This window comes from Oncorhynchus gorbuscha, linkage group LG17 (genome assembly GCF_021184085.1).
Source record: "Oncorhynchus gorbuscha isolate QuinsamMale2020 ecotype Even-year linkage group LG17, OgorEven_v1.0, whole genome shotgun sequence".
Taxonomy (NCBI): domain Eukaryota; kingdom Metazoa; phylum Chordata; class Actinopteri; order Salmoniformes; family Salmonidae; genus Oncorhynchus; species Oncorhynchus gorbuscha.
In genome coordinates, this window is record NC_060189.1 from 13,747,563 (window position 1) to 13,765,336 (window position 17,774).

At 41.6% G+C, this 17,774-nt stretch overlaps 1 long non-coding RNA gene across 1 annotated transcript; it reads right to left on the reverse strand.

Moving 5' to 3' along the window:
• Positions 1-3,692: 3,692 nt before the first annotated feature.
• On the reverse strand, positions 3,693-16,534 carry LOC124002253. The gene is made up of 3 exons (XR_006832960.1): positions 16,410-16,534; positions 15,630-15,738; positions 3,693-4,900 (listed from the first exon to the last, which is right to left on the reverse strand). It is a non-coding gene; the product is annotated as an uncharacterized LOC124002253 (long non-coding RNA).
• Between the last annotated feature and the right edge of the window lie 1,240 nt (positions 16,535-17,774).

The window sequence follows — 17,774 nt, forward strand, 5'->3', positions numbered from 1 at the left end:
AATCTGTTAATGTACATACATTTTGTCTGTTGATATTTAAATATAAAAGAAGAGTAAATAACCTTGGCAGTAACTGTCTCAATCAGGGCTGGGGTCAATTTCAATTGAAGGCAGTCAATTCAGGAAATGATGTTAATTTAAAATAAGAAAATATAAAATGTTTGAAATAGCTTTTATTCCTCATTTTATTGAGAAGTCATTGACAATAGAAGCAGTTTTTTTCTAAACTTTTTTGTTATTTAAGTTAACTTCAATTCAAATTTACCTCAGCCCTGCTCTTAATGCATTGTGGTAAAGTGCGGTTGCCATATTGTGTTTTAGCTGGTGTTAAGTGTGTATGTAGACGAGTAGAGAATCTATTCCATTCACGCTCATTGACTGTGGATCAGTACATTGACTAACCTATTCTGCAAAATAAATGGAAAACAAACTGGAATAATAATCATTCCTGTTTTCCCCTGTATTCAAGTCAAATACTCATTTTGTATTTATGATAGTGTTGTCGCTTCTAAAAGCATGTTCTCAGGGTGTAAATGTGTAGTAGGTGGTTTGAGAAAAAAACAGAGTGCTTGACTACTAGGTTGGTAACTTTCTGGGCATTACACTGAATGAAGAGCTCCCTCTGGTGGAGAATGGTCAAGCCCAATATAGCCCAATCATGTGTGCTATGTCCACGGTTCTCAACTTTCTGCTTTTATCATATGTTCTGGAGCCATATGACTGCACTAAAGGTTTACATAAACAGTGAACTCTGAATCCTGGCCTCACTCCTTAATTACCTCACGGATTAGAGGCATCGCTGTTTTTAAAGGCAATGTTCCCGCGTGCGCCGAACATTGCCTTGACTGTTAACGATGCCTATGTTGGCTTTTTAATCGGAAATAGTCTTTAAAGCCGCAATGTTTATAACCCGCGATCAGATTGAATCCCGGCCTAAATCTATAAAGAGTAAACTAGCTCTGTAAGGTTGTGGCTGGTATGTGTATACCACAGGCGAACGCGGCATAACACCAGGGTCATGTGGTACCTCATGGTCATTCCTACACAAACAAACACAGAGCCCGGCTGGATGCTTCATAAACTTTGAAGACCCAGAGTTGGGAAGGAAGCATGTATCCCATAAATCAGTATGAGAATGACAGGAATACTGAAATACCACAAACTGACCTGTTTTAAAGGACAAAAAGGGAATCAAATAAAACACATTTTCATGAATTATTCAGTATTGACATATCCATCTGGAGTAAGGGAGTATAGGAGAGGTATGGAGAGCGGGATGAGAGGCACAAACGCATGTCCTGCTACCACCCCTTTGGTGTGTATAGGGAGGGGGTAAGAGAGGGAGATAGGGAAGAAAGAGGGTCTACCGCATATTTATGATGGTCTTGTATGTTCTTCCATCCATGGTGGATATAGTGACTGGTGTATCATGGTTATAAAGGAGGTCAATGGAGTCTCTGGATGCTGTATTAATGTCATCGGAGACCTAGATATCAAACAGCCCCATCCTTTTCAAGTCCAGCCATGACGGAGACATGCACTGAGGTCCCTGTACTGTGAAATGTATTTACATGAAAGAAGATTAAGTTACTCATGATGGTCAACTGACAGATGGATGGTGTATGTTAGGTGTTGCAGAGCATGCTGGGTAAGTCATGTGACCCATTGGCGTATTACGCAACCCCCGCAAAGGGGGCGTTGGGCCCCCAGATAGCATGTCACATGCCATTTCAAAAACATTAAGAATTACAAGAAATTGGCTTTAAAACTGCAATATTTTCCCTCAGCCTCATGGCAAAATAGCAGGAAATTAGCTTAGGGATTCTTGAAAGTCAGGACAATCCTTGTCCAGCAGGGAAACGTTTTGTTATTTGAGCTTAACATTCACATTTAGGGGAGTTTTATAAGGAAGATATTTGTTTATGGAATTTTCTAAATACTTTCAATATTATTAATTTCCATGTAGGCTTTATGCCTGAAAAAATGCCCTGGTCTGGATCCCAATTTCATTTACATTTACATTTACATTTAAGTCATTTAGCAGACGCTCTTATCCAGAGCGACTTACAAATTGGTGCATTCACCTTATGACATCCAGTGGAACAGTCACTTTACAATAGTGCATCTAAAACTTAAGGGGGGGGTGAGAGGGATTACTTATCCTATCCTAGGTATTCCTTAAAGAGGTGGGGTTTCAGGTGTCTCCGGAAGGTGGTGATTGACTCCGCTGTCCTGGCGTCGTGAGGGAGTTTGTTCCACCATTGGGGGGCCAGGGCAGCGAACAGTTTTGACTGGGCTGAGCGGGAGCTGTACTTCCTCAGTGGTAGGGTGTAGGGCCTGTTTGGGTGTAGGGCCTGATCAGAGCCTGGAGGTACTGAGGTGCCGTTCCCCTCACAGCTCCGTAGGCAAGCACCATGGTCTTGTAGCGGATGCGAGCTTCAACTGGAAGCCAGTGGAGAGAACGGAGGAGCGGGGTGACGTGAGAGAACTTGGGAAGGTTGAACACCAGACGGGCTGCGGCGTTCTGGATGAGTTGAAGGGGTTTAATGGCACAGGCAGGGAGCCCAGCCAACAGCGAGTTGCAGTAATCCAGACGGGAGATGACAAGTGCCTGGATTAGGACCTGCGCCGCTTCCTGTGTGAGGCAGGGTCGTACTCTGCGGATGTTGTAGAGCATGAACCTACAGGAACGGGCCACCGCCTTGATGTTGGTTGAGAACGACAGGGTGTTGTCCAGGATCACGCCAAGGTTCTTGGCGCTCTGGGAGGAGGACACAATGGAGTTGTCAACCGTGATGGCGAGATCATGGAACGGGCAGTCCTTCCCCGGGAGGAAGAGCAGCTCCGTCTTGCCGAGGTTCAGCTTGAGGTGGTGATCCGTCATCCACACTGATATGTCTGCCAGACATGCAGAGATGCGATTCACCACCTGGTCATCAGAAGGGGGAAAGGAGAAGATTAATTGTGTGTTGTCTGCATAGCAGTGATAAGAGAGACCATGTGAGGTTATGACAGAGCCAAGTGACTTGGTGTATAGCGAGAATAGGAGAGGGCCAAGAACAGAGCCCTGGGGGACACCAGTGGTGAGAGCGCGTGGTGAGGAGACAGATTCTCGCCACACCACCTGGTAGGAGCGACCTGTCAGGTAGGACGCAATCCAAGCGTGGGCCGCGCCGGAGATGCCCAACTCGGAGAGGGTGGAGAGGAGGATCTGATGGTTCACAGTATCGAAGGCAGCCGATAGATCTAGAAGGATGAGAGCAGAGGAGAGAGAGTTAGCTTTAGCAGTGCGGAGCGCCTCCGTGATACAGAGGAGAGCAGTCTCAGTTGAATGACTAGTCTTGAAACCTGACTGATTTGGATCAAGAAGGTCATTCAGAGAGAGATAGCGGGAGAGCTCAACAGAAAAACTCAACAGAAAAAAACTGGCAATAATTTTATGGAAAATTATCTTATTATCTTAGTGTTTCTTGTACTAGCCCTATGTGGCTTTAAATAATATTTCTCTAAAAGATGTGTCTGGAAATTTGGTCAACTCCTAAGCGGGGTCATCTATACCATAAGGACACCCCTTATTCATGTCCTCATTACATGTAGTGCAACAAGACCATTAATGGTCTGTAAAGTTGACTTTTGATAGATTTAAACAAACAATATTGAAATCACCATGGTCACAACCATGAACTGTCAGCTCCATATGCCTGATAGATTACGATAGGATATTCATTTTGGTTCAAATGTCACATTTAATTAGGTTTTAGAGTTATAAAGTAACTTAGGAGAAACTAAATTGCTACTGTGTATACTACTTGAATGAAGTACAAAAATAAACATTTTGTGAACTCCGTAAACCATCAACTTGATCTGAATTTTGTCTAAAGTCAACAGAGTGCTGAAAGATATGACAGGAATGTTGTTTCTTTTGGGGATTTTCAAATAATTTTCCAGATTTTAAAAATGTTTTGTATTTAACTTTTGTTTTTAGAGGCAAAAATATGTCTGTTTTGAGTATCAGTTGTCAAGTCTGTCAGTGGCTTGTTAACTCCATCACTGATGGCTAACGCCCTTATTATACATTTTTTGTTGTCAATATTCTGACACAAATATTTTAATCACTGTTCTGCACCATATGCTTAAAAACAATTGAAGTAATTGCTGTGCTAGACCTAATGGATAATGTTGGCCTCATAAATGATAATGTCCTAAATGTAGAAAAACATGCCAAAATGCTAACTAAATGAGACCTGGAGCATTATACAGTGCTATAAAACAAAACAAAAATAAGTTTGGAGATTTGTATTACATATTTGAATAATCAAATGTTAGAATTAAACAACCAAGGCCTTTAAACACTTGTTGGATAATAATTGTAAGTGGAATGCCATGTATGGTGTCTGACAGAGTAGACATTATGAAAACATGTCATTTAAAAATAATAATAATAATAATAAAAATAGGTTGTTCCTTTACATGGTGTGATAGCTGATACTTTGGTCTATTAAAATATATATTGAAAATGCTGTTTTTTTTGCTGTTAAAATGCTCTTTAATAAAGTTGAGATTGTCCCGTCTTTCAAGAATCCCTGAGCTCTAAAACAGCAACATTTTTTCTCAGCCTCATGGCAAAATGTGTTAAATGGCATGAGATCAGCTATACAACTGCACATTTTTCTCTCTGCCCCATGACTGGGGTTGGGCGGGAGCCTTGCTCGGATCTTGCGGACTGTGCTACGGCCCTGATGTGATCCTGCTGTAAACTATGGTTTCCAGGCTCCCGACTGGTTCATGGTGTTACCCGTCTCCACCACGTCCCTGAGGGCAACTGCTCTTCAGGACTTCTCTGATGTCAGCACACAGTTGGACGAGGCGGACAACACCTGTAGATGGCCTGGCCTTGTTCCTGCACAGAGACAAGGCAAGGAGAAGAAAAATCGACTTCTTATGAAAAACTGTCATTTAGCATTTCAGTCGCTGAAATTTCTATCATTAACATTTCAGTCATTCGGCATTTTAGTGAATGACATTTCAGTCATTGGCTTAATGGGAAACTTAATAAAATAATTTTCAGTCATTTGGCAGATGAGTTTATCCACTGTGACTGATGCTGACAGTCGGGCCATTATGAAAACAACTTGTCTGTCTGGGCCATTGAGGCCCGCGTCCTCAGTCTCCTGCTATATGAATGGATAAGAAGAGACACACAGGAATACATGATAAACAACCTGCCCGCTCGACCCTATCCCCTCCTCTCTTCTCCAGACCATTTCCGGAGACCTTCTCCCTTACACCTCGCTCATCAACATCCCTGACCGCAGTTCCGTCTTCAAGAGAGCGAGAGTTGCACCCCTTCTGAAAAAACCTACACTCGATCCCTCCGATGTCAACAACTACAGACCAGTATCCCTTCTTTCTTTTCTCTCCAAAACTCTTGAACGTTCCTTGGTCAGCTCTCCCGCCCTCAGAATGACCTTCTTGATCCAAATCAGTCATTTCAAGACTAGTCATTCAACTGAGACTGCTCTTCTCTGTATCACGGAGGCGCTCCGCACCGCTAAAGCTAACTCTCTCTCCTCTGCTCTCATCCTTCTAGACCTATCGGCTGCCTTCGATACTGTGAACCATCAGATCCTCCTCTCCACCCTCTCCGAGTTGGGCATCTCCGGCGCGGCCCACGCTGGATTGCGTCCTACCTGACAGGTCGCTCCTACCAGGTGGCGTGGCGAGAATCTGTCTCCTCACCACGCGCTCTCACCACTGGTGTCCCCCAGGGCTCTGTTCTAGGCCCTCTCCTATTCTCGCTATACACCAAGTCACTTGGCTCTGTCATAACCTCACATGGTCTCTCCTATCATTGCTATGCAGACGACACACAATTAATCTTCTCCTTTCCCCCTTCTGATGACCAGGTGGCGAATCGCATCTCTGCATGTCTGGCAGACATATCAGTGTGGATGACGGATCACCACCTCAAGCTGAACTTCGGCAAGACGGAGCTGCTCTTCCTCCCGGGGAAGGACTGCCCGTTCCATGATCTCGCCATCACGGTTGACAACTCCATTGTGTCCTCCTCCCAGAGCGCTAAGAACCTTGGCGTGATCCTGGACAACAAACTGTTTCTCAACTAACATCAAGGCGGTGGCCCGTTCCTGTAGGTTCATGCTCTACAACATCCGCAGAGTACGACCCTGCCTCACACAGGAAGCGGCGCAGGTCCTAATCCAGGCACTTGTCATCTCCCGTCTGGATTACTGCAACTCGCTGTTGGCTGGGCTCCCTGCCTGTGCCATTAAACCCCTACAACTCATCCAGAACGCCGCAGCCCATCTAGTGTTCAACCTTCCCAAGTTCTCTCAGTCACCCCGCTCCTCCGCTCTCTCCACTGGCTTCCAGTTGATGCATCCGCTACAAGACCATGGTGCTTGCCTTGTGAGGGGAACGGCACCTCAGTACCTCCAGGCTCTGATCAGGCCCTACACCCAAATAAGGGCACTGCGTTCATCCACCTCTGGCCTGCTCGCCTCCCTACCACTGAGGAAGTACAGTTCCCGCTCAGCTCAGTCAAAACTGTTCGCTGCTCTGGCTCCCCAATGGTGGAACAAACTCCCTCACGACGCCAGGACAGCGGAGTCAATCACCACCTTCCGGAGACACCTGAAACCCCACCTCTTTAAGGAATACCTAGGATAGGATAAAGTAATCCTTCTCACCCCCCCCTTAAAATACTTAGATGCACTATTGTAAAGTGGTTGTTCCACTGGATGTCATAAGGTGAATGCACCAATTTGTAAGTCGCTCTGGATAAGAGCGTCTGCTAAATGACTTAAATGTAAATGTAATAAACAATTATCTTGCACAGCATTGCCTTCAGTTTGCCACAAACGGGCAGTTGTATGATAACCTAGAGAGGACCAGAGTTTGTGTGGACCCCAGAATATTGCCATGAGATGTATTGATATGAGACAGTGATATAGTGGTAAAATAAAAACAGGTGGATGAACGCTGATCGCCGTTCACGGTAAATAAAGTTCACGGTAAAGTTAAGCTCCATATTCTTTCAATGCATTTTTCTGCCGAAGGTAGGTAAACGCTTGTGCAAAATTAAAAATGTGTTTTCACGCATTTACTCAACTACACCACTGGTCATAGTACAGACTGTATGCTGGATGTACCATCTGTTACATACATGCACACACACACAAGTGCACTTACACAGACATTCACCGCGCATCATCGTAACACAGACAATCAAGTAGAGAGGGTGGTGCTGGAGAAGCGTCCAACATAGGAAACGTTGCAACAATATGTTCCAACTAGAAAGGTCAACCTTTCAGTAGAAAATGTTGCGGGACGCTAAAGCATTTATAACAGGGACTCAATCACTGATCCATGGAGGCCACTTTGACTCCCTACTTGGACACTCCCAGTACCATCTCCTCATCTTTAGGTATTAACGGCAGTTTCTATCTTGCTTTGGAAGGAACACACAATGTTCATGTATAGTGATTTGTGAAGGAGGACACAGAGGCTGCCTCTGCCCGATAACATTAATCTCCATCACCAGGTTTTAGAGTTATAAAGCAACTGAGGAGAAACTAAATTGCTACTGTGTATACTACTTGAATGAAGTACAAAAATAAACATTTTGTGAACTCCGTAAACCATCAACTTGATTTGATTTTTGTCTAAAGTCAACAGAGTGCTGAAAAATATGACAGGAATGTTGTTTCTTTTGGGGATTTTCAAATCATTTTCCAGATTTTAAAAATGTTCTGTATTTAACTTTTGTTTTTAGAGGCAAAAATATGTCTGTTTTGAGTATCAGTTGTCAAGTCTGTCAGTGGCTTGTTAACTCCGTCACTGATGGCTAACGCCCTTATGATACATTTTTTGTTGTCAATATTCTGACACAAATATTTTAATCACCGTTCTGCACCATATGCGGCAGCTTTCTATCTTGCTTTGGAAGGAACACACAATGTTCATGTATAGTGACTTGTCAAGGAGGACAAAGAGGCTGCCTCTGCCTCACATCCCTATAACATTCATCTCCATCACCAGAATCAAACGTTATATTTTATTTATTTCTTGTGCATTTTGCTATTTTCCTCATGACTCCTACATACTTTGTTGACTACAAACTTTCTTTACCCAACTGTGGGACAGACTGTTTGTTCCCACACTCGGGACTCTGACTCTATTGGTTACGCAGACTTTTGGCCTCCCGTCCTATTCTAACCACCTCTCGGCGGCTTTGTATTCATGTTACCTGATGAAATTGTGACAGATCTTGGGCTCAAACCCGAATCTCTGGTGGCACAGCTAGCACTGCGATGCAGTGCCACTGTGCCGCCCAGGAGGCTCTGACTCGCTTTCTTGATGTCTATAGTATTCTCTCGGGTATGCAATCTGGTTTCCGTTCAGGTTATGAATGTGTCACTGCTACCTTAAAGGTATTCAATGATGTCACCATTGCCCTTGATTCTAAGCAATATTGTGCTGCTATTTTTATTGACTTGGCCAAAGCTTTTGATACGGTAGACCATTCCATTCTTGTGGGCCGGCTAAGGAGTATTGGTATCTCTGAGGGGACTTTGGGCTAGTTTGCTAACTTACCTCTCTCAAAGAGTGCAGATCTGCAAATCTGCTGTCTCAGCCACTGCCTGCCACCAAGGGAGTACCCCATACCTCGATCCTAGGCCACATGCTCTTCTCAATTTACATCAACAACATCGCTCAGGCAGTAGGAAGCTCTCTCATCCATTTACAGTGCCTTGCGAAAGTATTCGCCCCCCTTGAACTTTGCGACCTTTTGCCACATTTCAGGCTTCAAACATAAAGATATAAAACTGTATTTTTTTGTGAAGAATCAACAACAAGTGGGACACAATCATGAAGTGGAATGACATTTATTGGATATTTCAAACTTTTTTAACAAATCAAAAACTGAAAAATTGGGCGTGCAGAATTATTCAGCCCCCTTAAGTTAATACTTTGTAGCGCCACCTTTTGCTGCGATTACAGCTGTAAGTCGCTTGGGGTATGTCTATCAGTTTTGCACATCGAGAGACTGAAATTATTTCCCATTCCTCCTTGAAAAACAGCTCGAGCTCAGTGAGGTTGGATGGAGAGCATTTGTGAACAGCAGTTTTCAGTTCTTTCCACAGATTCTCGATTGGATTCAGGTCTGGACTTTGACTTGGCCATTCTAACACCTGGATATGTTTATTTTTGAACCATTCTATTGTAGATTTTGAACCATTCCATTGTGACCCGAGCACCTTCTTCCACATGTTTGGTGTGTCTCCCAGGTGGCGTGTGGCAAACTTTAAACAACACTTTTTATGGATATCTTTAAGAAATGGCTTTCTTCTTGCCACTCTTCCATAAAGGCCAGATTTGTGGAATATACGACTGATTGTTGTCCTATGGACAGAGTCTCCCACCTCAGCTGTAGATCTCTGCAGTTCATCCAGAGTGATCATGGGCCTCTTGGCTGCATCTCTGATCAGTCTTCTCCTTGTATGAGCTGAAAGTTTAGAGGGACGGCCAGGTCTTGGTCGATTTGCAGTGGTCTGATACTCCTTCCATTTCAATATTATCGCTTGCACAGTGCTCCTTGGGATTTTTAAAGCTTGGGAAATCTTTTTGTATCCAAATCCGGCTTTAAACTTCTTCACAACAGTATCTCGGACCTGCCTGGTGTGTTCCTTGTTCTTCATGATGCTCTCTGCGCTTTTAACGGACCTCTGAGACTATCACAGTGCAGGTGCATTTATACGGAGACTTGATTACACACAGGTGGATTGTATTTATCTTCATTTGTCATTTAGGTCAACATTGGATCATTCAGAGATCCTCACTGAACTTCTGGAGAGAGTTTGCTGCACTGAAAGTAAAGGGGCCCAATTTTTCAGTTTTTGATTTGTTAAAAAAAGTTTGAAATATCCAATAAATGTCGTTCCACTTCATGATTGTGTCCCACTTGTTGTTGATTCTTCACAAAAAAATACAGTTTATATCTTTATGTTTGAAGCCTGAAATGTGGCAAAAGGTCGCAAAGTTCAAGGGGGGGGCGAATACTTTCGCAAGGCACTGTATATGCAGATGATACAGTCTTATACTCAGCTGGATTTTGTGTTAAATGCTCTACAACAAAGCTTTCTTAGTGTCCAACAAGCTTTCTCTACCCTCAATAAAACTTCTTAGGGCTAGATTAAATTGGAGGGAGTGCAATTCAAAAGAATAATCATAAAAATTATGGATATTAAACATTTATGTTGTTATGGTCTAATGTTGTTATGGTCTAATGTTGTTATGGTCTAATGTTGTTATGATCTAATGGTCTAATGTTGTTATGGTCTAATGTTGTTATGGTCTAATGTTGTTATGGTCTAATGTTGTTATGGTCTAATGTTGTTATGGTCTAATGTTGTTATGGTCTAATGTTGTTATGGTCTAATGTTGTTATGGTCTAATGTTGTTATGGTCTAATGTTGTTATGGTCTAATGTTGTTATGATCTAATGGTCTAATGTTGTTATGGTCTAATGTTGTTATGGTCCAATGTTGTTATGATCTAATGGTCTAATGCTGTTATGATCTAATGTTGTTATGATCTAATGTTGTTATGATCTAATGTTGTTATGATCTAATGGTCTAATGCTGTTATGATCTAATGTTGTTATGATCTAATGTTCTAATGCTGTTATGGTCCAATGTTGTTATGATCTAATGGTCTAATGCTGTTATGATCTAATGTTGTTATGATCTAATGTTGTTATGATCTAATGGTCTAATGCTGTTATGATCTAATGTTGTTATGGTCTAATGTTGTTATGATCTAATGTTGTTATGATCTAATGGTCTAATGCTGTTATGATCTAATGTTGTTATGATCTAATGTTGTTATGATCTAATGGTCTAATGTTGTTATGGTCTAATGGTCTAATGTTGTTATGATCTAATGGTCTAATGTTGTTATGATCTAATGGTCTAATGTTGTTATGGTCTAATGTTGTTATGGTCCAATGTTGTTATGGTCTAATGCTGTTATGGTCTAATGTTGTTATGGTCTAATGTTGTTATGGTCTAATGGTCTAATGTTGTTATGGTCTAATGTTGTTATGATCTAATGTTGTTATGGTCTAATGTTGTTATGGTCTAATGTTGTTATGGTCTAATGTTGTTATGGTCTAATGTTGTTATGGTCTAATGTTGTTATGGTCTATTGGTCTAATGTTGTTATGATCTAAGTCCTTTGCCTCGAATTTGCACACTCATGTTAACCAGCTGGTCTCAAATGCATTTCAATTAACAGCTGTATGAATTTGTCTAACCTCTCTAGGGGGTGTGGGACGATTGTCCCATGGTCCAGTAAATTGTTGAAATACTAGTATAAAAATTAATAAAACATACAGGTGTTATACATAAAGATGAACTTGTTAATCCAACCACGGTGTCAGATTTCAAAAAGGCTTTATGGCGAAAGCAAACCATGCGATTATCTGAGAACAGCGGCCCGGCAGACAAATCATTACAAACAGTAACCAGCCAAGTAGAGGAGTTACACAAGTCAGAAATAGAGATAAAATGAAACACTTACCTTTGATGATCTTCATATGGTTGCGCACTCACAAGATTCCCATTTACTCAATAAATGTTTGTGTTATTCGATAAAGTCTTTATATCCAAAAACCTCCGTTTTGTTCAGTAATTCACAGGATCAAAGTCACAGGTAAAAGAAAAATCCGAAAAGTATCAGTAAAGTTCTAGAAACATGTGGTCCTGTAGCTCAGTTGGTAGAGCAATTGTAATGCCAGGGAAGTGGGTTCAATGGGACCACCCATACGTAGAATGTATGCACACATGACTGTAAGTCGCTTTGGATAAAAGCGTCTGCTAAATGGCATATATTATTATTATATTATATTATATATTTATCTAATGTTGTTATGGTCTAATGTTGTTATGGTCTAATGTTGTTATGGTCTAATGGTCTAATGTTGTTATGGTCTAATGTTGTTATGGTCTAATGTTGTTATGGTCTAATGGTCTAATGTTGTTATGATCTAATGTTGTTATGATCTAATGTTGTTATGATCTAATGGTCTAATGTTGTTATGGTCTAATGTTGTTATGGTCTAATGTTGTTATGGTATAATGTTGTTATGGTCTAATGTTGTTATGGTCTAATGGTCTAATGTTGTTATGGTCTAATGTTGTTATGGTCTAATGGTCTAATGTTGTTATGGTCTAATGTTGTTATGGTCTAATGCTGTTATGGTCTAATGGTCTAATGTTGTTATGGTCTAATGTTGTTATGGTCTAATGGTCTAATGTTGTTATGGTCTAATGGTCTAATGTTGTTATGGTCTAATGGTCTAATGTTGTTATCGTAGAATGTATGCACACATGACTGTAAGTCGCTTTGGATAAAAGCGTCTGCTAAATGGCATATATTATTATTATATATTATTTAGGTACATACAAGTGTCTTATATCGGTTAAAAGCTTAGTCTTGTTCATCGAACTGCATTGTCTGATTTACAATAGGCTATACAGCGAAAGCATGCCATGCGATTGTTTGAGGATGGCGCCCCAAATCAAAATATTTTTCAACCAGCACAGGCTTCATAAAATCATAAATAGTGATTAAATATTCACTTACTGTTGGAAAATCTTCCTCTGATTTGCAATACAAAGGGTCCCAGCTATAACATGCATTTATATTAGAGGTCGACCGATTAATCGGAATGGCCGATTAATTAGGGCAGATTTCAAGTTTTCATAACAATCGGAAATCTGTATTTTTGGATGCCGATTTTTTTATTATTTATTTTTTTGCACCTTTATTTAACTAGGCAAGTCAGTTAAGAACACATTCTTATTTTCAATGACGGCCTAGGAACGGTGGGTTAACTGCCTTGTTCAGGGGCAGAATGACAGATTTTTACCTTGTCAGCTCTGGGATTCAATCTTGCAACATTACGGTTAACTAGTCCAACGCTCTAACCACCTGCCTCTCATTGCACTCCACGAGGAGCCTGCTGGTTACGCGAATGCAGTAGAAGCCAAGGTAAGTTGCTAGCTAGCATTAAACTTATCTTAGAAAAAACAATAAATCAATCATAATCACTAGTTATAACTACACATGGTTGATGATATTACTAGTTTATCTAGCGTGTCCTGCGTTGCATATAATCGATGCAACGCAGGGGGATGATTTAACAAAAGCGCATTTGCGAATAAACCACAATCGTTGCACGACAGTACCTAACCATAAACACCAATGCCTTTCTTAAAATCAATACACAGAAATATATATTTTTAAACCTACATATTTAGCTAAAAGAAATCCAGGTTAGCAGGCAATATTGACCAGGTGAAATTGTGTCACTTCTCTTGCGTTCATTGCACGCAGAGTCAGGGTATATGCAACAGTTTGGGCAGCCTGGCTCATTGTGAACTAATTTGACAGAATTTTACGTAATTATGACATAACATTGAAGGTTGTACAATGTAACAGGATTATTTGGACTTGGATGCCACCCGTTAGATAAAATACCGAACGGTTCCGTATTTCACTGAAAGAATAAATGTTTTGTTTTCGAAATGATAGTTTCCGGATTCGACCATATGTGTGTTATTATGTTATAATTAAGTCTATGATTTGATAGAGCAGTCTGACTGAGTGGTGGTAGGCAGCAGCAGGATCGTAAGCAAGCTTTCATTCAAACAGCACTTTCGTGCGTTTTTCCAGCAGCTCTTCGCAAGCACAGCGCTGTCTATGACTTCAAGCCTATCAGCCTAGTGGCTGGTGTAACCGATGTGAAATATCTAGCTAGTTAGCGGGGTGCGATGTGTTCCTAGTTCGAGCCCAGGTAGGGGCGAAGAGAGGTACTGTTACACTGACAATACTAAAGTGCCTATAAGAACATCCAATAGTCAAAGGTATATGAAATACAAATGGTATAGAGATAAATAGTCCTGTAAATACTATATTAACTACAACCTAAAACCTCTTACCTTGGAATATTGAAGTCTCATGTTAAAAGGAACCACCAACTTTCACCAATCCACTCGTTCAACATGCAGAGAAAGGAATCCAAAAAGCTACCGCTAAACTTTGTTTAAACAAGTCAAAATACGTTTCTATTTAAACCTCAAGTACCCTAAAATGTAAGTAAACTATAATATTTAATACGGAAAGATGTTGAATAGAAAAGCAAAATTAGCAGGTGCATGCCCTCTTCGTGGCGCACGCAGACTGATTTCCAACTCTGACTCCCAGTACTAAAACTCAAAATTCTTCCTCGTTTGGGAAGAAACAAGTCTGAAACCTTGAACAAAGACTGTTGACATCTAGTGGAAGCCATAGGAATTGCAATCTGGGAGCTGGATTTGGATATGACCTTATAAGTTCCATTGGAAAAGCATGAGCTCTCCAAAAAAAATAATTCAGGTTGGTTTTTCTTTGGATTTTCTCCTATCATATCAATTGTGTTATAGTCTCATACATTACTTTAACATTTCCACAAAGTTCAAAGTGTTTTCTATCCAATGGTACCAATTATATGCATATCCTGGCTTCTGGGCCTGAGTAACAGGTTTGGTAAGAAGAATGCCCCTCCTCTGACAGGTGTTATTACTACCTCTGAGGGTTGAGAGCTTGAGGTAGTCATCTCATACAAGTACTTGAGAGTATGGCTAGACGATGCACTGTCCTTCTCTCAGCACATATCAAAGCTGCAGGCTAAAGTTAAATCTACACTTGGTTTCCTCTATCGTAACCACTCCTCTTTCACCCCAGCTGCCAAACTTACCCTGATTCAGATGACCATCCTACCCATGCTAGATTACGGCGACATAATTTATAGATCGGCAGGTAAGGCTGCTCTCGAGTGGCTTTACCATTCGGCCATCAGATTTGCCACCAATGCTCCTTATATGACACATCCCTGCACTCTATACTCCTCTGTAAACTGGTCATCTCTGTATACCCTTCGCAAGACCCACTGGTTGATGTTTATTTATAAAACCGTTTTAGGCCTCACTCCCCCCTATCTGAGATATCTACTGCAGCCCTCATCCTCCACCCATTCTGCCAGTCACACACATCCCTGGGTCGCTCCTCTTTTCAGTTCGCTGCAACACTCAAACTGGACCGTTTTATGTCCATCTCTTCATTCAAAGACTCACTCATGGGCACTTTACTGACAGTTGTGGCTGCTTTTTTGGTTGGCCGTCATTGTAAATAAGAATTTGTTCTTAAACTGACTTGTGTAGTTAAATAAAGGTTAAATAAAACATATATATTTTAAAAAAAATACTAAGCTAGTTCATTCATCTAAATCCACAGCAGCAAACTCATAAAGCAATTGTGCACCGACCTATGGGACTCCCAATCACGGCCGGTTGTGATACAGCCTGGAATCAAACCACGGTCTGTAGTGACACCTCTAGCACTGAGATGCAGTGCCTTAGACCACTGCGCCACTTGGGAGCTCAACATCTATCCAGTCTTCAGATCAACTAAAGGGCATCATCTAGGGCTTATGGAAGGGGAAAATACACATTTTCGGGGTTTGGAATGTAGCCCAGGACAGTGTAATGTATTGTATAATTATCCACCTTGCTCTTGGTACTGATCTTACTGCTTTGGGAGCTGCTGCGATGCTTTTTGACCTTCCGGAACATTGTTCACCATGACACCAGCACTCCTCCAGCCCCCCAGCACCGTCTGGTGAAGACAAAGACATTAGCAACAGGTAGCCTAGTGATTAGAGTGTTGGACCAGTAACAAAAAAAGTTGCTTGATCAAATGCCCGAGCTGTCAAGGTAAAAATCTATGGGACTCCCAATCACGCCAGTTGTGATACAGCCTGGAATTGAACCAGGGTCTCTAGGCCACTTGGAAACCCCAGTACACAGGCCAAGTAAAGTGAATTGGCTTGTGGTCTACAGAGAATGAGACGAACCCATCCACTTAGAATATAAATTGTGAAGACAGTGATACATGTATTACTAAGTTATTAGGAGATCAACAGCTGCCACAAAGTGAACACAAACTATTCAATTACTGTATACTATCACTCCCATTACAACTCCAGAACTTTGTCCAATTTATTCAGAAGAGGCTATGGCACACGCGCACTTTCTCTTGATCCACTAGGCTGCGCGCCTGAGCCTGAAATGATGTCTGGAGTCGGCTGGGCCTCAATGAAAAACCATTGTAAATTGCCAAACTTTGTCAATGAATGCCATGTGTAACGGAAACCCGTTGCTAGGATAAACAATTTACCCCACCCATAACCGTATCGACTTATCTGCTCAAAAAGGTTGAAATTGTCGTGTATTTTGAAAAACCATTGCGGCAAACTGGAGCACTAAGCACAAATACACACGGCATACCTCAGTTTGGAACTTGTTCTATGCCGCTGGAACGGCTGGTCAGTTATGGCTATTTTGGGTTGTTGTTTATCAAAGTAGCAGGGCTGGGGTTCTTTCTGTGGAAGCAAGACTCGCATAGACATTTCACTTCCTTTGCAGCTCCACCCAACACCACTTTAAAGGGGAAGTAACTTAGTTACAGTTACAATATTTGACACAATGCATCAACATGAATGGTTACTTCTATTTCAGGTGCCCCCAACACGAGTCTATAGTGTAACGCTGCTTTTTATAGTGATTGAATCGAGCGCTAAAACTAAAACGTCTAATAAGCGAATGTATGTCCAGTAACTATCAATCAAAATATACAAAACGTTTTGAACGATAAGCAAATAATTTAATTATGTCGGAACAAATTATGGGATGGTTTTCTTTCTCTGTGATGCTCTTATCATAGAGGTGTAGGGCAGGAGGTGGGTATTATGGTGGTTATTACCACTTGCCATTCAAAGGATGTCCAGATGTAGTATGTTTTGCAATTAAATTAAAACTAAGTGTATAAGTAGTGTACCTGCAATTGTGCCACAAAAGCACTATGCAATAATGGGATGGCTTTCTTTCCCAGTAATGCTCTTATCATAGAGGTGCAGGACTGCAGGTGCTTATTCAAAGGCAGGCAAATCATGGTAGGTTTTTGTGGCCCTTTTAAGCATTTAACATTTTTCCATCTGAACATGTATGTTTTGTAAAGTGGGTAACACTATAGGCTAACACTTGCAGGTATAATGCTTTACAACCTGTTGGATGTTTTGTGACCCTATGACCCTACTATGTGTTACTGGGTAAGCTGAAACACCTCACAGGAGATGTAGAGGAGTTGGATTCTACTGGGTCAGCTGAGACACCTCACAGGAGATGTAGAGGAGTTGGATACTACTGGGTCAGCTGAGACACCTCACAGGAGATGTAGAGGAGTTGGATACTACTGTGTCAGCTGAGACACCTCACAGGAGATGTAGAGGAGTTGGATACTACTGGGTCAGCTGAGACACCTCACAGGAGATGTAGAGGAGTTGGATTCTACTGTGTCAGCTGAGACACCTCACAGGAGATGTAGAGGAGTTGGATACTACTGGGTCAGCTGAGACACCTCACAGGAGATGTAGAGGAGTTGGATTCTACTGGGTCAGCTGAGACACCTCACAGGAGATGTAGAGGAGTTGGATTCTACTGGGTCAGCTGAGACACCTCACAGGAGATGTAGAGGAGTTGGATACTACTGGGTCAGCTGAGACACCTCACAGGAGATGTAGAGGAGTTGGATACTACTGGGTCAGCTGAGACACCTCACAGGAGATGTAGAGGAGTTGGATACTACTGGGTCAG